Source organism: Lolium rigidum, chromosome 5 (assembly GCF_022539505.1).
Source record: "Lolium rigidum isolate FL_2022 chromosome 5, APGP_CSIRO_Lrig_0.1, whole genome shotgun sequence".
Lineage (NCBI taxonomy): Eukaryota > Viridiplantae > Streptophyta > Magnoliopsida > Poales > Poaceae > Lolium > Lolium rigidum.
The window spans coordinates 228,449,610-228,474,176 of NC_061512.1; the positions used below are offsets into that span (position 1 = coordinate 228,449,610).

General features: G+C 46.2%; 3 pseudogenes; 1 reads left to right on the forward strand and 2 right to left on the reverse strand.

The window, feature by feature from the left end:
• Positions 1–694: 694 nt before the first annotated feature.
• Positions 695–10,005, reverse strand: LOC124657194 (annotated as a pseudogene).
• Positions 10,006–10,591: 586 nt separating this feature from the next.
• LOC124657195 lies at positions 10,592–13,442 on the forward strand (annotated as a pseudogene).
• A 3,435-nt stretch (positions 13,443–16,877) lies between these two features.
• Positions 16,878–19,318, reverse strand: LOC124658204 (annotated as a pseudogene).
• Between the last annotated feature and the right edge of the window lie 5,249 nt (positions 19,319–24,567).

The following is a 24,567-nucleotide window of genomic DNA, read 5'->3' on the forward strand; positions in this document are numbered from 1 at the left end:
CTAAAAAATTCGTCTTTACGGATTGTTCTGTTTTTGATAGATTCTGCCTTTTATTTCGCATTGCCTCTTTTGTTGTGTTGGATGGATTTCTTTGTTCAATTAACTTTCAGTAGCTTTGGGCAATGTCCGAAGTGTTAAGAATGATTGTGTCACCTCTGAACATGTGAATTTTTGATTATGCACTAACCCACTAATGAGTTGTTTTGAGTTTGGTGTGGAGGAAGTTTTCAAGGGTCAAGAGAGGAAGATGATATATGATTAAGAAGAGTGAAAAAGTCTAAGCTTGGGGATGCCCCCGTGGTTCATCCCCGCATATTTCAAGAAGACTCAAGCGTCTAAGCTTGGGGATGCCCAAGGCATCCCCTTCTTCATCAACATTTATCAGGTTTCTTCTATTGAAACTATATTTTTATTCCGTCACATCTTATGTACTTTACTTGGAGCGTTCGTGTGCTTTTATTTTCGTTTTGTTATTTTCTTTCTCTGAATAAATTCATCCTTGTGTGGGAGAGAGACACGCTCCGTTGTTGCATATGAACACATGTGTTCTTAGCTTTACTTTTAATGTTCATGGCGAAGGTTGAAACTACTTCGTTCATTGTTATATGGTTGGAAACAGAAAATGCCACATGTAGTAATTGGTATAATGTCCTGAACAATTTGATACTTGGCAATTGTTGTTCTCATGTTTAAGCTCTTGCATCATATACTTTGCACCTATTAGTGAAGAAATATTGTAGAGCTTGTTGAAATTTGGTTTGCATGATTGGTCTCTCTAAGGTCTACATATTTTCTGGTGAGGGTTTGAACAACAAGGAAGACAGTGTAGAGTCTTATAATGCTTGCAATATGTTCTTATGTAAGTTTTGCTGTACCGGTTCATACTTGTGTTTGCTTCAAACAACCTTGCTAGCCTAAGCCTTGTATTGAGAGGGATTACTTCTCGTGCATCCAAAATCCTTGAGCCAAAAACTATGCCATTTGCGTCCACCATACTTACCTACTACATGGTATTTTTCCGCCATTCCAAAGTAAATTGCTTGAGTGCTACCTTTAAAATTCCATTCTTTGTCTTTGCAATATATAGCTCATGGGATAAAAATAGCCTAAAAACTATTGTGGTATTGAATATGTACTTATGTGTCCTATTTCTTATAAGTTGCTTGTTGAGCGATAACCATGTTCCTGGGGACGCCATCAACTATTTCTTTATTGAATATCATGTGAGTTGCTATGCATGTTCGTCTTTTCTGAAGTAAGGGTGATTTATCATGAGTTGAATGGTTTGAGTATGCATATTGTTAGAGAAGAACATTAGGCCGCTAACTAAAGCCATGATCCATGGTGGAAGTTTCAGTTTGGACAACAATCCTCAATCTCTTATGAGAATATTATTTGTTGTTGAATGCTTATGCATTAAAGAGGAGTCCATTATCTGTTGTCTATGTTGTCCCGGTATGGATGTCTAAGTTGAGAATAATCAAAAGCGAGAAATCCAATGCGAGCTTTATCCTTAGACCTTTGTACGAGTGGCATAGAGGTACCCCTTTGTGATACTTGGTTAAAACATATGTTATGCAATGATAATCCATGTGAATCCAAGCTAATTAGGACAAGGTGCGGGCACTATTGGTAATCTATGCATGAGGCTTGCAACTTGTAGGATATAATATACATAACACATATGCTTTATTACTACCGTTGACAAAATTGTTTCTTGTTTTCAAAATAAAAGCTCTAGCACAAAAATAGTAATCCATGCTTCCCTCTGCGAAGGGCCTATCTTCTACTTTATTGTTGAGTCGGCTTTACCTACTTCTTTCTATCTTAGAAGCAAACACTTGTGTTAACTGTGCATTGATTCCTACATACTTGCATATTTGCATTCATCATATTACTTTATGTTGACAACTATCCATGAGATATACATGTTACAAGTTGAAAGCAACTGCTGAAACTTATATCTTCCTTTGTGTTGCCCCAATGCCTTTACTTTGAATTTATTGCTTTATGAGTTAACTCCTATGCAAGACTTATTGATGCTTGTCTTGAAAGTACTATTCATGAAAAGTCTTTACTATATGATTCAGTTGTTTAATCATTGTCTTTACCATTGCTTTGAATCGCTGCATTCATCTCATATGCTTTACAATAGTATGATTAACATTATGTAAGTAGCATGTCACTTCAGAAATTATCTTTGTTATCGTTTACCTACTCGAGGACGAGTAGGAACTAAGCTTAGGGATGCTGATACGTCTCCAACGTATCGATAATTTCTTATGTTCCATGCTTGTTTTATGACAATACCTACATGTTTTATACATACTTTATGTCATATTTATGCGTTTTCCGGAACTAACCTATTGACGAGATGTCGCAATGCCAGTTCCTGTTTTCTGCTGTTTTTGGTTTCAGAAATCCTAGTAAGGAAATATTTTCGGAATTGGACGAAATCAACGCCCAACATCTTATAATTCCACGAAGCTTCTAGAACACCCGAGAGGGACCAGAGGAGAGCCACAGGGGCCCACACATGAAGGCGGCGCGGCCCAGGGGGGGTGCCCCCTGTTGTCTGGTGGTCCCAGGTCTCTTCTGACGCCGCCCTTCCGCCTACTTAAAGCCTCCGTCGCGAAAACCCTAAACGAATAAGCCACGGTACGAGAAACCTTCCAGAGCCGCCGCCATCGCGAAGCCAAGATCTGGGGGACAGGAGTCTCTGTTCCGGCACGCTGCCGGGACGGGGAAGTGCCCCCGGAAGGCATCTCCATCGACACCACCGCCATCTTCATCAACGCTGCTGTCTCCCATGAGGAGGGAGTAGTTCTCCATCGAGGCTAAGGGCTGTACCGGTAGCTATGTGGTTAATCTCTCTCCCATGTACTTCAATACAATGATCTCATGAGCTGCCTTACATGATTGAGATTCATATGATGAGATTTGTATCACTATCAATCTATGTGTTACTCTAGTAACGTTATTAAAGTACTCTATTCCTCCTCCATGGTGTAACGGTGACAGTGTGTGCATCATGTAGTACTTGGCATAGGTTATGATTGTAATCTCTTGTAGATTATGGAGTTAATTATTACTATGATAGTATTGATGCGATCTTTTCCCCCTTTCATAGTGTGAAGGTGACAGTGTGCATGCTATGTTAGTACTCGGTATAATTGCAATGGTCTATCATGCACTCTAAGGTTATTTAAATATGAACATCGAATGTTGTGGAGCTTGTTAACTCCGGCATTGAGGTGCTCTTGTAGCCCTACACAATTAGTGGTGTTCATCATCCAACAAGAGAGTGTAGAGTGGTTTTATTATGTGATCAATGTTGAGAGTGTCTACTAGTGAAAGTATGATCCCTAGGCCTTGTTCCCAAATACTGCAATCATCGCTTATTTACTGTTCTGCTGCATCTTTACTTCCTGCACGCCTGCAAGCTATTTTCTGGCGCCGTTGCTACTACTCATATTCATTCATACCACTTGTATTTCACTATCTCTTCACCGAACTAGTGCACCTATACATCTAACAAGTGTATTAGGTGTGTTGGGGACACAAGAGACTTCTTGTATCGTGATTGTAGGGTTGCTTGAGAGGGATATCTTTGACCTCTTCCTCCCTGAGTTCGATAAACCTTGGGTGATTCACTTAAGGGAAACTTGCTGTCTGTTCTACAAACCTCTCGCTCTTGGAGGCCCAACACTCGTCTACAGGAAAAGGAGTGTGCGTAGACATCAAGGCAAGGCGATCCTCTATCTCCGGTGTTATTTAACATTGTGGCGGATATGCTCGGCTATTTTAATTGAGCATGCTAAAGTTGATGGTCAAATTGAACGAGTCATCCCACACTTAGTTGATGGTGGATTATCTATCCTTCAATAGGCCGATAACACAATTCTCTTTATGGGATATGATTTGGAAAAGGCGATAAATCTAAAATTAATTTTATCAGCTTTCGAGCAGTTATCTAGTCTTAAGATAAACTTTCATAAGAGTGAATTGTTCTGTTTTGGCGAGGCCCAAGATGAGGCCAAACATTATGCTAAACATTTTGAATGTGGGTTGGCCAGTTTTTCAATTAGCTATCTGGGTATTTCGATCCATCATCGGAGGCTCACTGTCGCGGAATGAAAATTAGCCGAGGAAAGACTAACAAAACGTCTTAGTATCTGGAAAGGAAAAGTACTATCTCTAGGTGAAAGATTAGTCCTCATAAATTTAGTACTCACAAACATGGTATTGTATATGATTTATTTTTTCCAATTGCCTAAAGGAGTTCTGTATAGATTGGATCCTTTCCGATCCAGATTCTTTTGGCAAGGAGTTAGTGAGAAGAAAAATACCGGTTGACTAAATGGAGTGTTGTCTGTTGTTCCAAAGATCATGATGGACTTGGTGTCCATGATATGGATGTTAAAAACAAGGCCTTGATAGGAAAATGACTAGCTAGGTTGTTAACTGAGGATGTCGCATGTCAAAACTTGTTGCGGAGAAAGTATATTGGCTCCAAATCTATTTCTCATGTTCTTTGAAAACCTAGAAATTCACATTTTTTAGCTGGAATTATGACAACTAAGAAGCAATTTTTTCCATACGTTTCTATTTACATCGGAGACGGATCAGAGATAAGGTCCTGGGAGAATAAATGGTTGGCTGCAACCACTTTCCGAGAAGAATATATAGCCTTGTACAATATTGTACCGTCATAAAGGAGACACCTTGTAGAAGGTAATGGACACATATCCTCCGAGTTATGAAATTTAGGCGTGATCTTAGTGGGTCCCGGTTGAATTATTGGAATGAATTGCTACAGAGATTAGCTTCAATCCGAGCTTGATACATGGGTCTAATGAATTCCGTCGGGGACTTACCAAGAACGGTGTATTGTCGGTAGGATCCATGTACAAAGCTTTAATCGAACTCATTCAGTCGGTATTGAATAATAAGTCGGAAGATGAAGATGCTATTAAAAACTAAGATTTCTACATGGTACCTTCCTCGTGGTGTTATCCTTACTAAAGATAATAATGCTAAATGCAACTAGCACGGTTGTACGAAATGTGTTTTATGTCACGAAGAGGAGACAATAAAGCATATTTTCTTCCCGTGCTTGGGTTCGCTAGCTCTATATAGACAATCATTCATATATGTTCTACCTTATACCCTCCACGTAGCATTGCAAAATATCCTTGGCAATTGGCTAAATGGGATGGATTCTAGGTTCAAGACTTTTATCAGAGTGGGAGCGATTATCATTATCACGGTCGCTTTGGCTATGTAGGAATGATAAGGTTTTTAACGATAAAATTCTTCTCTTATGCAGGTCATCTACCGGTGTATGACTTTACTCCGTTTATTGAGAACCGAGACCTCTTTACTGAAAGTGCATGGAGCCCCCATGTGTGGTTTTTGGTAATTAATGACAATCCATATGGACTAATGTTTGCATTGAGTTATATTTGTAGGTGTTGTCCATAGGAAATGCTTGAACCATTTGTTGGCTTCAAGGTTGCAATAAGAAGAAATTGATGAAGGATATCAATTGTCAAGTATGTCTTGAAGATGAAGATGAAGTGAGCCCTCAAGTTACTTCAAGACATCAACATGATGAAGAATGAAGAAATGAAGTGCAAGTTCAAGATGAGCCATCTCGAAGAGATCCTTTGCTTGACTCTTGCCATCTATATGGTGTTCATGGATATGTGAAGTTGCGGCGAAGAAGAAGCTCTCCCATGGTGGTTTATGGGGGAGCAATCTACAAGACTTCGTCAAGCAAGCACAAGCAAGAAAGGCGTTCCATCTTGTTGCGGTCAAGATCGTCATCATCGAGCTCAAGCGGAATGCGCAAGGTTAAGGTTTGCTCTTGATAGGGTTTCTTTCTCACCGGTCTCATAGTGTAGTTGGAGATCGGTTTATAGTTTAGTTGCCGTTCTATCAAGAGGGCTCTCGAGTGAGTAACTCGATCGTATCGTTCGGAGAGAGCTCAAACCTTTGCATCCTTGCATCATATTTCTTGGTTGTTATTTGGATCTTATCCATGTGATGTCTTCGAGCTTGTGCTTATTCTCATGACAAGCTCTAGTTCATCGAAAACGGATTTTGCATAGATCACTTGTTGCGTTTTCGAGTTTGGTGATTTTCTTGGTTTCTCATGTTGAGGTATTGCACCTCTAAAAATCATAGAAAATCAGCCCCCACTGATTTCCATATTTGGGTAGCTCTTGTCGTCCTCTTTCCAACAAAATTGGTTTCACCTAAATCCGAGTTTCCTAACTCAACTTATTGCATTTTCGAGGTTGGAGGTTTTACCGGTTTGTCTTTTGCTCCTGGCGGAAGTTCCGGCCTCTACAGCCGGAAGTTCCGCGCAGTTGCTCCTCTCAGCAGATCCTCAGCGCCCCTCACGTTGAAGCTCGGCGTTCGCTGGCTGGAAGTTCCGGTGCTGTTGGCCGGAAGTTCCGGTCAGCGGAACTTCCGCCCAACTTCCGGGCAAGTTCCGGAAACATCGTTTTTACTCGCAGATGGTTCCAGTATGGTTTTCGCGCTTTTCCGGAAGTAGGCCGGAACTTGGCCGGAACTTCCGGTCACCGGAAGTTCCGCCCACACTCAGTCCATCAGCTGCACAGGTGCGAAGGGATCCAGCCGGAACTTCCGGCCCCTGTGGCTGGAACTTCCGGTGTTACACAAAAACGTGCATAACGGTCAGTTTTGGAGCGAAAGCTTCCAGCCGGAACTTCCGGCCCTTGTGGCCGGAACTTCCGGTGTTACACGAAAACTTGCTCAACGGTCAGTTTTGGAGACCTTCTCATATAAATAGCTTTCTTCCCCATTGGAACAAGGTGCTTCTTTCACTCTCTCTCTCCTCCATTGTTGAACTAGAGAAGCTTGCTCTATCTCTCTATCCCTTCATGATTTTTCCCCCATTTGAGGAAAAAGAGAGGAGATCTAGATCTACATTTCTACCAATCAAATCCATCTCTTTGTGAGTGGAACTTTCTAGATCTTGATCTTGGTGTTCTTTGTGAATTCCTTTGCTCTTCCTCTCTTATTCCCCCAATAGCTTTTGTAGCTTTGTTGGAATTTGAGAGAGAAGTACTTGAGCATCTTTGTGGTGTTCTTGCCATTGCATTTGGTGCATCGGTTTGAGTTCTCCACGGTGATTCGTGGAAGTGAAAGCAAGAAGGTTGTTACTCTTGGGTCTTTGGACCCTAGACGGCTTAGTGGCCTTTGTGGCATCTTTGTGGTGTTCTTGGGGACTCCAATTAAGTTGTGGAGAATCTCCAAGGGCAAGGCCTTTGTGGCATCTTAGTGGTGTTTTTGGGGACTCCAATTAAGTTGTAGAGATTCTTCAAGGGCAAGGCCTTTGTGGAAATTTGTTGGGAGCCTCCAATTAAGTTGTGGAGATTGCCCCAAGCTTTGTGCGGGTTCGGTAACCTCCCTAAGGTTACATAGTGGTTCGAGGACATCCCTCTTGGTGGGAATTCTCGAGGAGAATACGGTGGCCCTCGTGCATTTGGAGTGACTTGTCCTCCACACCGCTCCAACGGAGAGTAGCACTCGCAAGAGTGTGAACTTTGGGCTACATCGTCGTCTCCCGCGTGCCTCGGTTATCTCTATACCCGAGCTCTTTACTTATGCACTTTACCTTGTGATAGCCATCGTGCTTGAAGTTATATATATCTTGCTATCACATACTTGCTTGTATTGCTTAGCATAGGTTGTTGGTGCACATAGGTGAACCATAGTATATAGGCTTTGGGCTTGACAAAGTAAACGCTAGTTTTATTCCGCATTTGTTAAGCCCATCTCGTAAAAGTTTAAATCGCCTATTCACCCCCTCTAGGCGACATCCGTATCCTTTCATTTACGGAGGTATCTACATGGTTGGAAAATACGACCAAGTAGTTTATTATCCAACATGGATAACTTCATAATCGTAGGATTGCAGCTTCCATGGCCTAATTGGCGGCCGAGTTCTATCTACCAGTATTTTGTAACTTTTTTTATGTGACTTGTACTGTTCTTCGACGGTTGTGTGCATCGTAGCTATGGAGAGGCCGGATGTAATATTTAAACCTTTTGAGTAATACAGCATCCTTTATAATAAAAAAGTAGTAATTCTAGATACGTGTTGTAAGTTTGACCGAGCATATGGGGAGTTAGGGACAAATACGAACATCTAGAATACCAGATTAATATTAATAGATCTACCATACCACATATTTTCATAGCATAATTTTATTATATATTACAGATATTTATACATTTTTCAATAATATTGATAAAAAATATTCAAATAGTACTGACTTTTGACTAAAAATATACACCACGTTAAAAAATAGAGGTAGTTGTTTATAGTAAGTGTAGGGTGAACATTTTACAGCTACAACAAAGAAATGAGACCAAATATTGGCTAATTGGCCCGAGATTCTCGAGAAGAAAGGCTATTCGGCTCGTTTATTTGTTGACTACATCGGTGGCGTCATAGCTTTGCACTTTACTGGTGATCTACGCGCGCGGAGATCTTCCTCGGCTTTTGCGGTGATGATGCGGTGCTTGGAGGAGATGCGGCGACGAGATGTTGCAGGATCCCGCCGGCGAGCACGCATTGGTGATGACGAAGTTGGCCTCCTCGCGTCGAAGGCGCTCCTGCTGCGTGGTTGTGGGAGACGAGCCTGCCGGGGCCGGGATGGGCTTGTGTGGGCTTAGGCTTTGGCTCCGGCGAGTAGGTTGGCACGCTGACGCCTTGTGATGTCGGCGAGTGCCTGCGGCAGCTGGATTGTGACGTCCAGCCCGTCTCGGCTGGATCTTCCTAATAAGGAAACTGATCCGGGGTTCCTCTTGTGCGAAGATGGAGACTTTCCCGAGGCCGGTTCTTTTGATCTAGCCGAGTGGTGAGTTTCGAAAGCCTCCACCACCAAATGTAATAGTGCACCCTATGCCTAAAATTTGCTAGATCGGGTGTTATTCGGTCATGCACACCCTTATTTTTATTTCGACCCTTTGATTCTAGAGGGAGCGGTGCGTCGCAGCTTGAGCGCCTTGAGGCAGTCGAGCGGCGCGGCGAGGGCGGCGACCCAGGGCGTGGCGTAGGCGCCCCAGTCGTCGGGGATGAGGCCGTACATGGCGGCGCGGGGCTTGCCCTTGAGCGGGAGCGACTCGAGCGTGGGGAAGCGGGCGAGGAGGTGGGACGGGCGCGCGGCGTAGCGAGAAACCGACGGTGACGTGCTTGCGGGTGAGAGCGTCGATGCGGTGCTAGCGGCGGCAGACGAGCGAGGCGACCTCGCGGTCACAAGGCCCTTTGATTATGGAGGGAGCGGTGCGAAGCTCCGCTCTTTGTTGTCATCAGATGATATTTTGGTCCATGGTGAACTCAGAAGCGGAGAATATCATGAAGACCGAATTGGAGGAAGGGTAATGGAGGTTAGAATCTCCACGCTATTGTGGGATTTGCTTGGTATTCTGGGTTTCGCAGCAGCAGTATGCAAGTGAGGACGTCAGCATGGGTGAAGTTCACTGTCTTACCTTTCAGGGTGAAAATCCAAGGTCAGCTCTTAATTTATTGTGTGTGGCCGTGTAGCAATAACCTTGTTAAAGATCTTGTTTTGACAACGAATGACTATCTTCGGGGTAAAACCTAAGAGCTTTGATCGCGCGACGACGGGCTTGTGGACTGTTACTTTTGGTGGCGTCGTTTTTGGAGAGGCTGAAGTTCATCCGTTATCTTGATGGTGGATGTATTATTGTTGCTATGGCTAAAAATACCTAGCGGATCTTTTTTTCTCTATGTGTATCCGCTGATAATAGGATATCCCGTACGTTGTTACAAAGGTTGAATGTAGTAGTTGGTATCTCTGGCTATTAAAAATGTTCTCTTTATTGAAAAATTAGCTTTGCATTTCAGCATCACACCTACATATTGCAAGGTCCGTTAGAACATTCTTATACTCTTTTTTTTCTTTGAACCTCATAACTCCGTATTGGATTTCTATACGACGGCATCGCTGGTCTGGTCTGGTACGTGGAAGCGACTCGAGACGACGAGACTGACCCCGCCCGTCGATCGCAATCAGGTCTGGGGGAGGTGGTGGACACGGCTCCAAAACCCAACCCCGGCGGCTAACCCAACGTGGTGTACGGTGCCCCTGCTGCGACGCGGTTGGTCGGCTTCGTGTTCGTCCACCGCGCGCGCACAGCCGGCGACGACGGCGACCTGACCCGTGTTGTGCACCCTTTTTCCGTTAAAATCCCCCTCGCCGCGCTCACACCGGCAGTTTGGCGCGCTAGCTCACACGTGCACAGGTGGGGAGAGAAAAGTAGTAGCCAGAGTTATTGGAGAGCACGCCGGCCGTTCGCCGGCGTCGTCCTGGACCGAGGAATACGAGGTGAGGAGATCGAGGAATATCGCAACGTGCGCGCCCGCCCAGCTTCCAGTCCCAGCCTCCCTCCGATCGGGCCGTAGACCGCAGCGCGCCTCACGGGCGGCACGTGAACGCTCCCCTGACGCTGCCGGCGCCGGAGCATAAAGGTCAGCGCGCGCCTCAGGATTCTTGCTGTTGGATTGACCGGGGGGGAACTATCACGGGGCATGGAGCAGGAGAGGAAGCGGGACTCGGCGGCGGCGGGCGCGGCGCTGGTGGTGGTGCTGGAGTGCGTGGCGGGGAGCTCCAAGGCGGAGGAGTGGGGCGGCGGCGGGGGCGTGGTGCAGGAGGGGGACGTGGTGGAGTCCGTCCGCGTCGGGGTGGGCTCCGCCGCCGCCTCCCTCGACGCGCCCTTCAAGGGCGGCAGGGCCGCGCTGCACAAGGCCCTGCACGCCGCCTTCAAGCGCGGGGACACCTCCGTCGAGGTGCGCGTCCGCGGCGGCAAGGACCTGCAGGCCTGCGTCCTGCCCCACCCCGCCGGCGGCAGGAAGCAGTACGTGCTCCGCTCCCTGCACGACCCCAACTACGTGCTCGGATTCGGCGACCGCCTCGAGAGCGACTGCCTCGCGCTGCAAGGTAAAATCCCAACCACCACCGCCTCTTCGTGCCTCCCAAGAGCCCCTGCTTGATTTTTCATCTGACTGTTCCAGCTGATTTGAGCCTAGTTCTTGCGAGCTCAACCATGAACTAAAATTGCGATAATTCAACGGTGATTTACTATATGCCTAGTCATGAACTGGATAACTTTGCTGTCAATTCGAGATCGGGAATGAATCGTGGATATGATACATTTTACTATGATCGTAAATAAATAAATAAATAACAGAGTATTATCAGCCAGATAGATTCGACATGAGTTTCTTTTTCAGTATGTACGCATGCCGACGTGTTCAACTCCGTCAGTTACGAAAAGACAAGTTTACTGTCAAGTCCGAGGTTCAAAGCAGAATATTCTGATGCGCTGATCTTTCGCTGCATTGTTGGAAAGCAGAATTCCCTGCGTTTCATAGGCGCGCGAGTTGGCTATTCTCAATGCTAGGAAGCTAATGTACAGGTGGTTATCGCTAACTAGAACGACAGCTACGTACCGACAATAAACAAAGGAAGCAAAGCGGATTTAGAGTAGTGGTAATAATGATTAAAGCAGGGAGACTAAGACTTCGTTGCTGAAACATGTCAAGGAAGATGGCCATGTTGTATAGCTGGTGGTCAAATGCTATGTAGTCTGTACCTTGTACATTCCACTCGTTTTCTTGGCCATGCTGAGGAATATGGCATGGTGGACTGTTGACGTGATGGTTGTTGGGCTTGGGCACATGTTTGTTGCTTCCTGGCAAGTTAGTTGGGCCCTTGATGCTGTTCAAATACTGTTCCATTGTTGTCTAGTTTGGCTGCTCTAGCTATTTATGGCTTCAAATCTTTCCAGAAGTTCATCGCAAACATATCACAAGTTGATGGTCAATAGTGCTAACTAGAAGTGTTTCTTGCAATACTATCCTAGCTGTTCATCTTACAGTGAAATTACGCGTGCTTTCACAAATCTTCTGACTTCTGGCACTGCTTCTTAATACCTTACTGGTGCTTCCGTCCATAAACGACATACTGCATACTATGTTAGCACGTCTTGCTGTGAATTTGTGATGACCTTTTGTGTAAAATATGTGTGATCTCCCGCCTTGATGAAGGCAACAGGGGCACAAGAGTTGCGTCAGCGCTGAGCAAGAGCTACACTTCAGGATGGGTACGTCGCATATCCATGGGAGCAGAAGATGCGGGACTCTTTGTGCGCGCCCAACTCCAGCTGCTGCCTCTCCATTCTCATCCTCCCCAAGTCCCTGGACCAGAATGCATGTCGTTACGAGTCCTTTGAAGACACATTGGCTCGTGCCAACACATGGCTCTCCTCGTCGCAGGCCTCAGGAATCCCTATTAAGTTCATGAATCTGCAGAGTGAAGCTCTTCTCCTGAGGTGCACATGCAAGCTCTCTGACTCCACAAGTTATGCACTAAAATGAACTTTCAGCGTTCGGTTGCTTATAGCCTAGTTCATGATTCAGTTTGATCCTATAGTAATCTTATCTTCGCACCCTGAAATGTTCAGATATCTGGAGAGACAGCGTCTCCAACTGTCAATTCTGGGTCATTGTCTGATATGTCAGAACCTCGTGAATGCGACCCTATATGGTTTCGAGGACTACCATGGGGTGGACATTGGTGTGGTGAAGGCAGCCCGGATTTGGTACAGATCCACAGCAGGAGAAATTCCGCTGGAGATCCAACTTCAAGAAGGCGACACAAGACTAGGATTTTCAGTCAGCCGTACTGAAGAGGTCCTTTTCAGTTGCCACTGTACACAATACTGACAACAAGTCAATAGCCTACCTTCATGTAACTCACCGTGACAACTTGTGTTTAATCCAGGGTTTTATCTACATATCTTCGGTGGTCGAAGATGACAAGGGCAATGAGGCACCATCAACAAGGTCAGGGCTCCGCGATCTATTCAACCGGGCTAAAGAGGCGTCGAAACTGCTGATCATATCAAGGGTGTCCAATGAGAAGGTCCTCCCCTGGATGATCTCCAGTTCAGGTGCGGTCCGATGCTTCGACACCATCTCCCTCAGCCAAAAGCTCTCCTTGCACCGCCTCGCGTTGCACCCCATCCAGCTACATGTGCTCATGTGGGAGAAACCTGTTGGTAGTATGATTCTTTCTCCGAAACTGCCCCCTCAGGCGATGCTAACTCAGGTGCCCTTTAACTTCATTGAGAGCATTGAACCTAGAGGGGATTCTGAAGATTACAGTGTGGGGGATGCGTCGTTTCGGCTTTTGGATTCTCCAACTAGCAGCTGGGTATAATTTGAAGTTTAGTTCTCCTCAGAAGGCTTCCTGATAGGCTTCAAATTGGTGATTCTTAGGGTACCATCTTAACCTCTTTAGGTCAATCAAATGAACTAAAAATCAGAGATTTATGCAATTTTAGAATTTTAGTTCATTTCCTTGAACTATAGAGGGCTAGAGGGGATACCCTAGGGGTCACAAATCTGCACCTCTACTTCGTGGTGGCTACTTCCTAATAGGCACATGTAATGTTGCCATCTTATCTAGTTTTATGGGCAGTATGCTTAGTTTGTGCTAGAGAAGTGTTGTTCTATCTGGAAATTGTTTAGAAACTCTGTAAGTTTCTGGCGTAATATCCGAAGAACATGTTGTGATGCATTCTTTTTTATGATCATGACATAACAATGGAGGTATATATTACTACATATTATTTCCATAGTAGTGCAAGCAGTTCGTTACTTGGGTATATAACTGCTTATTCTGAACTTGGTGAGGAACACAACGATGAACATTTTCACATTATTTGACAAGATAAATGTTACGGTCACCCTAACAAGTCTTACCACAGACATAGCAGTTTAACATGACAAAATATTATGCTAGTACTGGTATAGTAGTTGTGACTGGTGAGAACCATGCACTTGAGCACTTGAGTGAGAACTCTGCAATTGAGTACTCAGATCCTAAACCCTAACATCACCATGATTTTCACTATCAACGGATCTTGAACATGTCGAAATCTCCTCCATGTACATCTGATCGAACTTCCGTCCTCTTCGACCCTCAAAATCGCCAATGGCGGGCCAAAAGAGAATGGCAGTAGGTGGAGAAGTCAGACACACTTGGAGGCGACGGAGATGCACTACAATAGCTGCCCTGCACATTGTGGTCACAAAACCAGCTCACATCCTCGCTCTAGTACCTAATGCCTTCCACAACACCTCGTTCCAATTCAGATTGTCCAGCGCCATGAAGCACTCGAAGCTCTCCAGGTGATCATGCTTCCAGTCGAGGTACCTTGCCGCTCTTTTTCTAAGCTATAGTTCTCGAAGCCCTGGCACAACGAGTGGTTAATGATCGCCTCCGGATGGTACATAATGGCCTTGGGACGGAGAGAGTTAAGATGACTATCATTATTTTATCCTGAACTCTTTTAGTTTGATACAACTAGAGCTAGAAATATGATCTTAACCACCACATTTTTTGATATTATAGTTAGGAGATTAAACCATGCAATGATGCAACTAAATGCTAAGATTCGTCAAAAATTATTGCTTAATTCTAACTTCTATCGTGAAAACTAAATTTGCACTAATCTTGAAAAATATATTGACAAAAAGTTGTCTTAGTTTTTTTCCTTATCAATGACTCCCTCTTAAAAAACGCGATTCAAATTTTTTATTCTACTTCAGAGAAAAATAAGAAAACAAAATCACATGTCTTCATAGATTTATTTCTGGGTGCGTTGAGTGCGTGTGTCTAGCTACAATTACTCGCTTGTCTCAAAAAAAAAAAAAAGCTACAATTACTCGCTGGCTTGTAGCGAGTGGGTTTGGCTTGGATGAACTTGGGAAGGACGAAACGAACACGGCATGGTGGATGAGGGAGGAGGGGCGGAATGTCCACCACCGTGAATTAATCCAATTACTTAGCAATTCCTCTCCTGCTTAGTGGATCTAGACCCTCTTGCTCACATGTGCACCCTGCCTGCATGTTAATTAGTAGACCAACTTCTTGTACTCGGCCATATCCTGCGTATAATGTGCAACCTGAAGGAGTAGCTACTGGCAATCTCCGATGCGTATCCTCCGCATAATTAATGTGCAACGTGCATGGAGTATATGACGAGATGGGTGGTGTTGAGTGACAGTCCAGTTGTGTGTTACAAAACCGGCTCACATCCTCGGTTTAGTCATTCCATAACATCTCATTCTAGCTCAGATTGTCCAGCGCCACGAAGCACGTGAAGCTCTCCCGGTGATCATACTTCCGATCGAGGTAACTCTTTGTTCCACACTTTTGTTAGCTATAGTTTTTGAAGCCCTGACACAATGAGTGGTTTATGATTTCCTCCTTGGAGCGGAGCGAGTTAAGACAACTATCATTATTTTATACCGAACTCTTTTAGTTTTTTACAATTAGAGCTCATTCTCTAGAAATATGATCTTAACCACCACGTTTTTATATTATAGTTAGGAGATTAAACAATGTAATGATGCAACTAAATTCTAAGATTCGTAAAAAATATTGCTTATTTCTAACTTCTGTCGTGGAAATTAAATTTGCACTAAACTTGAAAAATATATTGCAAAAATAGTTTTCTTAGTTTTTTCCTTATCAAGGAGTGCATATTAAAAAATTGTGATTCAAAATTTGTATTCCTAGAGAAAAATAAGAAAACAAAATCACATGTCTTCATAGATTTATTTCTAGTGCTTACATCAATTGAAAAAAAATGTATATGGTTCTGTCTATGTGAGTTTCTTCAAATATCATGACAAATAAACTTTAAGTAGTAGTTTCTAGAAACTACTACTTCAAATTTTACTTAAAACAAATACTAGGAGCATGTACATCTCGACAGTTCATGTGAGTTCGTATAGTTTCTCGTAAAACCAATAATTTTTATGATCGATGTAAAAAATAAAAACTTGTGATACAAAAAGTCTTATTTTTAGCATCAAATTTTATCCTTTTACAGATGCCAAACGATAAGTCGATTTTTCATGGAAAGACTTTATGTGCACACAGCATATGTACACGTGAATTTTTCGTCTGGAAATTTTTGACATTTGAAAATATATCTATGGATCTCAAAATAAAGGGAACATATGCACGCAAGAGCCAAAAACATCACTCCCCCATTCAACAATTAACTCTCGTCGCATGCATACTTTAGTCTTTGGATGGATTTGATATTTTGGAAGAACTACAAACACGCTCCAACTTTTTGAACTAGGCACACTACACTATGTGTTATCAATTCAAAGTGTGTGCGCAATGTATGTATCAACGTATCTTCTGTCAAATAAGATGACAAACATGTGACTACACATGCAAAAATAATAGTGTAGGAAATTTATCTTATATCATATATGTGAAATTTTGACCCCTGCTTCCTGATGGCTACTTCCTAATGGACACATACAATGTGATCATCTTTTGTAGTTCTTTGGGCAGTACGCTTAGTTCTATGTAAGTGTTTAGTTCTGTCCAGAAACGTTCAAACCTAGTTTTCTGGCGTAATCAGGGAAGATGCATTTGTATAAGAAACGTTGACCAACGGGAGAAGATTTCCTCCCTTGGCTATACGTTGTTAGATAGATGACGAGACCTCTCTAGCTAGCAGCAAATTTATACGCGCTAGATAGCACCCCGTTTAATTTGGTCCAGTTGAGACTCGAACCCGTGTGAACTAGCTGCGCCTGCGCAAGTCTTGCCACTGAGCTAGCACTCAGTTTTTAAGATGCATTTGTATAATATCTGAAGAACATGTTGTGGTGCGTTGTTTTCGTTGATCATGGCATAACAATGGATGAATATATTACTCATTTCTACAGTAGTGCTGTGCAAGCAGTTCCTTACTTGGGTTTATAATTGCTTACTCTGATATTACTGAGAACACAGAGGTCGGCATTTTGACATTAATCTCTGCACCTCTGGATTCGACAAGAAAAATGTTAACCTCACCCTAACAAGTCACACCACACACACTAGCTGGCTATCAGTCGAACAAAACTTACACGACCAACATGACACATATTATGCTACTGATCTAGTCGTGAGGACCCTGCACTTGAGCACTCTATCCTGAACATAGAACCCTGGCATCACCATGGTCTTGACTGTCAGCGAGTCCTGAACCTGTCGCTTGTCCGGCAAAATGTCCTCCATGTACATCTGATCGAACGCCCGTCCTTCCTCCACCCGCAAGATCGGCAGCGGCGGGCCGAAGGAGAATGCCAGCAGGTGGAGCAGCCAGACGCACTTGGTGGCGACGAAGAAGCACTGCAGCAGCTGCTCGGGCCACGGCCAGGACCAGCCCAGCGCCGCCACCACGCAGCTCATCTTCTGGTCGCAGAACCGGCTCAGGTCCTCGCTGTAGTACCTGGTGCCCTTCCGCAGCACCTCGCTCCAGCTCAGGTTGCGCAGCGCCACGAAGGACGCGAAGCTCTCCCGGCGGTCCTGGTTTGGGTCGAGGTGCCTCGGTGCGCCGTTTCGCTGGAAGCTGCAGTTCTCGAAGTCCTGGTACAGCGACTGGTTCATGATCGCCTCCAGATGGTACAGGATGGCCTTGGAGCAGTGCCGGCCGGCGGTGATCGCCAGCTGGTACGGCTGCAGGAGCAGGTTCAGCTTGTCTGACAGGCCGTTGTCGGGATCTTCGGCCTGCTGGATCAGCGACTTGCAGAGCTGCTTCACCGACAGGCGAGCCTCCGAGGCGATCTGCAGGAACCCTTCCACCATGGCCTCGTGGCTCACCGGCATGCTGCTGGCCGGGAGCTCTCGGCTCGCCCCGATCGACCTCGACGACGACGATCGCCGCGAGTGAGGCTGCGTGCCACCATTGTCCGTCGCTTGCCTCAGCGCATTCTTGAGCTCCGAGCAGTAGGCTTCCAGGCTCATCATCTTGGTGGTCAGCTCGCCCAGCGACGACCTCATCTCGGCAGCGTCCTCCAGCGCGGCGTCGCGGTGCGCATTGGCCTCGGCGAGCTCCTTCTTTGCTGAGTCCAGCGAGAGCAGCCCCCACTCCTTGAGGAGCTGCGACATGTTCTCGCGCTCGATCACGGCTGTCGGTTGCAACGGCGACTTCGCCTTCTTCCTCGCCTTGGGGAAGAACCACGAGAGGATCTGCGACCCCTCTGTTTCGCCCGGGAGTGCGTGGACGCCGAAGGGTGCTGGCTGGAAGACGGCGGCACTCTGTTGCTGCTGCCGAGGAACCTGTCGTTCCCGCCATGTTCCCTACCGATCGTCCCCGGCCGGAACGCGCTGCTGCAAGATGCCGGGGGCGCCTTAAACTCGGCCGTGCCGGTGACCCGGCCGGCCGACGCGGCGAAACGGCCGGCCAGCGGCGCCGACTGCAGAAAGGCCGGGTAGATCCTGTGCGCGCCTCTGGTCCGGAGGTGATTGTCAGTGGAAGAAGGCGCGTAGTGGAAGTCGCTGTTGGAGGAGGAGAACCCGTTGAGGCAGTTGTCGTAGTCCGAGTAGGCCGCCTCGTCGCCGCCATCGCGGCCGCCGCGGTCCAAGGTGATGCCGCTCCAGTTCTCCGACCGGCTCCGGGTGTCCTGGCATATGTCGTTCAGTCCAGCAACCATAGCCGCGGGCTCCTCCTCGTAAGTCTGCCATGTTTAAGAGGCACGGTCAGAGATGTATAATCCTCGCAGGATGAATTGCAACATCGTGCAAATAGGTAATGATGCATTGCATGCAATGATTCAAGCAATGATTCAGTGATGGCAATCTTGCAAGAATCGTGGACAATGTTCTACTACCAAGTAGGCAAGTACCAATGGTCGCTCACTCATAGGCAGTTGTAAGCATGAGAGATTCTAAAAGAACATTACTTCAGGAACTGTTGCTAGTGGTACTGGCTACGTAGTACAAGTGGTACCACCGCTACACCAAAGCAATAAAGGCAGCAACTGCCGGAGCTCCGGCGGCACGAGCAGGAAGGCAACTTAATTTCAGAACTAAATGCGCCGCCTTATACCGTAACGAGCGACCAATAACTCGCAGAAGAACATCACGGCAACAAGCGCAGGACAGGGATTGCTCACCGGAGTAAACACGGGGTAGTCCTCGCTCGCGCCGGCCGACGCTGCCCCTGCCCTGGAGCGCGCGGGGGACGCGGCCGGCGGGAGGCGGATGGTGGCCGGGCTGCGGCTGGCGCCGGCATTGGCATTGGGCGCGCCGCGCTGGCGGAGGGCGGCGTGGAGCGCGCGCAGCTCGACGGCCTTGGCGACGGCGGCCTGGACCTCCTGCCGGCTGGCCGGAAGCGGAGGCCGGGACGGCGCCGCGTGGTTGAAGGCCTCAGCGGCGGCGGCGGCCACTGCCATGGCCGGCGACGAGAGGAGGAACAGTGGTGGGTCAAAGGCTGCGCTGATGCAGTGATGCCGGTGGCGGGTGGGAAGTGGTTTTCTTGGGAGAAGGAATGGCGACAGGCAGGCACGGGTGGGAGGGAATGGAGGGGAGAGGAACAGTGGAATTCGAGAGTGAGAGAGGAACTGGGAGGTGAGTGAGTGAGTGAGGAGGGAGGGAACTGCACATTTTGAAGAGGGTTGGCAGCGTCTTTTGGGCTTTTCTTTTGTCGCTTTTGCTGGTGTTGCTGCTCGCTAAACGTTGCTTGTTCTCTTAAGAAAATGTACTTCCTCCCTTAAGTATGCTTTGCTTGTTGCCAGGTACAATACAACCGGATTCGTCCCTTCCAATCCAAACCAAGAATTAAGGCCACTTTGCAGAAATTTTATACTCCTGACAGAAGTGTTAGTTGGTTCCATGCCACAGTAACATAGCTTTGCTATTCTGCAACTTATTTTCAATTAGAAGACAATTTTTTTTTCTTTCAGATCTCTCCCCTTCCTCTCTGTTCTTCTTTGATTCCGGCGAGGACAAGAGCAAGAGGGAATTCCAGCTAGTGCCGGCGAAGATAGCGTGGTGTCACAACCAGAGTAAAGAGATGATACCTCTTTTAGCGTCGCTTTGATTTAAACGATTTGCATATATAGGAGTTCTAGAGGGTCTGAATCATTGGAAACATTTTTCTACAGCGGTTGTTTGATTTGTAAAATTATATTCCATTGAAATTTTACCCAAGGAATCCTCTGCACTAGATTTTATAGAAATGTAACATCGGCTCAAACCTCTTCTTCAGAATTCTTTGTTTTTCGTGAAAAGAAAACTTTGGTGCATACGATACCCTTAGGATTAGAGTGAGCATGGCGATGCAATCTTGCTCATATTCCAGGATTTTTTTCCTATCCTACGAATAAAAAAAGGAGCTTTTTTTGTGCACCTACCTTAGCGTCGGAGATCAGGTAAAACCCAACCCTTAAATCAAAAAATAAATTATCTACTTCCCTCTAATATATAAGCAACCATCCGAACTCATATTTGACATGAAAACCATTTGAGATCACCACCACACACAGTACACTAATCAAAAATTGTACTTTTGAAATTCAAACTTGAATATAATATGTGTTCCAAATATATCGCATAATGTAAATAAACATGAAGGTAAGTAAAGGAAGCTATTGCCCACTTAGCTAGAGGATATGTTCAATTAGGCCATCTCGAAGTTGTTCATGCGTTGTCGGATCTTCAACGCGTCTATTGGACTTCAAGGAATGCTCACACAGTCACACTCATTATTCAGGATTTCGCTTGTACCACATCACACTAGAAGTCTTCATATTGACATCGCTCATTCTCGATGCCATGTTTTACGCAATCACACATGTTGTCATGATTTTCCACATCGACTCTCGATGCTAGAATCTAGAATGATCACGAACAATTGCAAAGTGGGCTTGCAAGACCCATAATCTTTTACTGACCTTTTTTCCTTAGCAAAGTGAGCACATTTTTTTACGATGAGGGTGTGATATTGTCTTCAAAAACGCGGACCACACAGGGAATATCTAATCATAAATATATTAACCCATCGTATATTTATGACTATTGACCTGAAGTTCACCACTGGAGCATCACCTCTAGTGGGCCTTGCAAAGAGTGGAGAATATTGCAGGACATTGATTTCATTGTGAGAACAACATAACTCAAAGTAGGAGTGAAAAATCCATTAATCCTATGGAGAAAATAGTTTCAAGAACGATGGTTGGATCATAGACATGAATGTGCCTTGTCTTTGGGAAATTATTCCACTTCCGGTGCATGCAATCAATGCTTCCAAGCATCTTCACAAATCCTCTTAAGGCACCAATTGCTGAAATATGTGCAATGTCCTCTGCCATCATTCCTTGCAGGTAACCTTCCCTGAGGACTTCAATGATCGATTTTCTCCTTGAACACAATATGGTTATGCTCTACCTCTACCCAATCCAAAGGATCTCATTAACCAAAGGGCTTTCTACTTTCATGCCACACTATCCTTAGTACTACTCAGTTGGCCCACATATGTTAGATCTCTTGAATGTTGTCCTCCTCCTTCGAAACCACTCTAGCAAACAACCAAATGGCTCGTTTACGTGAGTCTACAACCTTTTACAATTTATAGACTGAGATCCTAACATGTGTGGGACCCATCTTACATTTGGGATGACTTAGTTACATGTGGGACCAAGAATGTGAACAATTTAGGGTTTATAAATCGAGGTGTGAATTAGATTGGAACTAGAACTGCCCACACATTATATTAAAATAAAAGGGGCCCTACCCTGCAATTGAAGAACACCGGTTATTGCACCCCCCTCTCTATATTTCTCCCGTGGAAATATCTTGGGGAAGAGGAGGCAGCCCATTCTCATGCCACGAGGAGTCTCGTGTTTCATCGGGAAGCGGTAGAGTACTCACCTTTCACGAGGGGGAGAAGGAGGAGTGCCGCAAGTAGGAGGAGGAGTACCGCAAGCAGGAGGAGGTTGAGCGTGAGACCTACTCCGACAAGACGAGGGAGGATAGGAGAAGTTTGCCTAGGAGGAGGGCATGTGGTGGGAGAACATAGCCTTCTAAATTCAAGTCCATCGACAAAGAGGCCAGGATTATTGCTGCTAACGACTATGACTCCGGCTTCGATGACTCCGATGATGCCATAGACGAAGACGAAGTCATGTCATTCCACTGCCAGTGAAGGCGCCATGAAGTAGAAGAATTACTTTATTTTCTGTCAATTACATTTTAAGTTTATTAAGTTAGTAAACGTTTATATTATCAAGTTAGTATTTTGTTGACATGGAGTTTAATCTACCTACTATGTCCATATGTTCTTCTATCTTCTTTAATGTATCAAACGGTCTTCTTTTTTTTGGTAAAGCAGATACAAAAATCATGGGGAAAATGGAACTAATACAATTTTCACACAAAGCACTATATGAGATAGCCAGTTTCTATATATGACAAGATTTATTGCTTTTCAAGTGCCTTTCCATTTAAACGAGTTGCATCCCCTTTTTCAAAAGTAACCAAAATTTTAAATACAAGTTTCTCTAGTTTGGTTCTAAAAATTGCGAAAAGTCATTTATGGTACCTAAGTATGATTATATGCATTTGGCCAGAGATAAAATTGAAAGCTTCAGCCCCTTGATATTAATGACCATGGTGGTAATTTTGACCCCATTATGAAAAAATAAAATCAAATCAAAAAAAAAAATGTCGATATCATCCTTTTAAGTGTGCTAGTTGTAGGAAATATAGCAAACCTAAGTAGGATTTTTTAATCATGATTGACTTATCTTGACTTTCTAGCCAAATGACCAAGAGGATAGCCTTATTCATGGCATAGTTCATGATAATATCTCCAAATTTGTGCATGCTCACTCCTACTTCTTTGACCCTAGAAACGTCATCACGTCTCCTATTTAAATCATGTTTTCGCTCTGTTTTATAATCAAAGCCAACACCGCTAAGGATAGATTTTTTTCTACGGTGTAGTATTATATAATTTGAAAGGAAAATTACTATTGAGTCCAACCTTGCGGAATTTTTTTATTGTTTGTCTGAGATTTAGTTTTTTTAATTAGTTTTTCGGCGGTGCTGCCAAAATGAGATTTTCCATTCCATACTCACGTGTCCAACATGGTATTTTCGTCCACAGCCCAACGCTTCTCAATTCTCATGCAGCATGTGCCAAATGTTCTTTTGCTACACTCGAATTTTGGCAAGGTACGCTGCTCCACTCTATTGGAATTAGCTTTGCTACACTCGAATTTTGGCAAGAGACACTGCTCCACTCTATTGGAGATCTTGAGAGTGGCCCCTGCGAAAGAGGAATGTCAGGCTCGAGTGGGCTCTGCTCTTTGGTTTGTTAATGCAACTCGTCTTTTCAGGGGAATAGGTGGCCGTTTGGGTGTGGCAAATAATGCTAGCTTCTATGTGGCGTCTATGATCTATCTCCTGGCTAAGAAATGGTCGAAGTTAATGAAGAACGATACTCCGGGCAGGCTTTTCTTGCTTCCGCTGTGGCCTGGCCGCCTGCCTCGGCTGCCCTCTGTCGATGGAGTTGCCAAAGCTTTGACTCTGTTCTAGCCTGGATCAACTGTCTAATGCTTTAGCTGCCTATATTGCCTGCTTGCCTGCTTACATTACTGTAGCACAACCAAAACCCAGGTGCACCATTTGCCGACCCGTGACCTGCTGCCCTGCTAGCCTGACTTCTGCCGGAGAAGGTCAGTCATTCCGACATGTCATCGGGGAAAACTGAAGAAACCTGGGCCCGTCCTGTCGCTCCCCGCGGGCGACGGGCGGGCGATTCCACCAAACCCTAGCCCCAGCCCCTTCCCCCTGCTCCCCCCGCCGCCGCCGTCGGCGTCAGCCGCCGGGCAAAGCCCTGGCGGTGCCGGCGGCGGGGGCTCTTGGATCTTGTCCGTGCGGAGGTGGCGCGGGGCCTCTCCTCGGGCGTTGGAGATCCTCTACGAGGATGCGACGGCACCTTGGGCGGCGGGCCGGCGCGCCGCGGCGAGGCGTTTCCTCGAGGTCGAGGCGGCGGAGCTCGGCGGCGTGGTCGCCTCCTCGCGGGCGACGACCGCGTCCGTCGGCTTCTGCGAGTGGTCCCCGGCGGCACGTGGCGGAGGGGTCGGGTGAAGAGGAGATGAGAGGAGATCCCGGCGAGGCGGGCGGAGGGAGGTCGTGGAGGTGCGGCGGCTTCGTGAGTGGCGTCCGGGAGCGGCAGGCGGGGTGGCGGCGGCGCGGAGGCCTCGTCCAGGGAGCGCCCTGGCGAGCAGAGGACCGCTGCCACCATGGCCGGCGCTACTGCGGTGCTCCTCGCCGGCGTCGCAGGCAGGCAGGAGCTGGCGGCCCGGGCCCGATCCCGGGCTTGCGGGCCCGATCCGGGTCCGGGGGCGGGGAGGGCCGGGAGGGACGTCTTGCTCGGAGCGGGCGGCGTCCGTGGAGGGCCACCCTAGCTCAAGCCGGAGGAGCGGGAGTGATGGCCGCAGTGCTTCATGCCGGCGGGTGTGAAGGCTGCGGTGCCTCGTCGGGAGGGAGTTGGAGTTGGAGTCTTCGCCTGGCCTTGAGCCATGCGGTGGGTGTTTCGGAGTTTCGCGGTTTTTGCGACTTCATCGACGAGGGGCTGCGACGGCGGCGGTGCGAGACCTCACGGACGGTATGGCCCCAGTTCCGGAGGTGGGGGAGG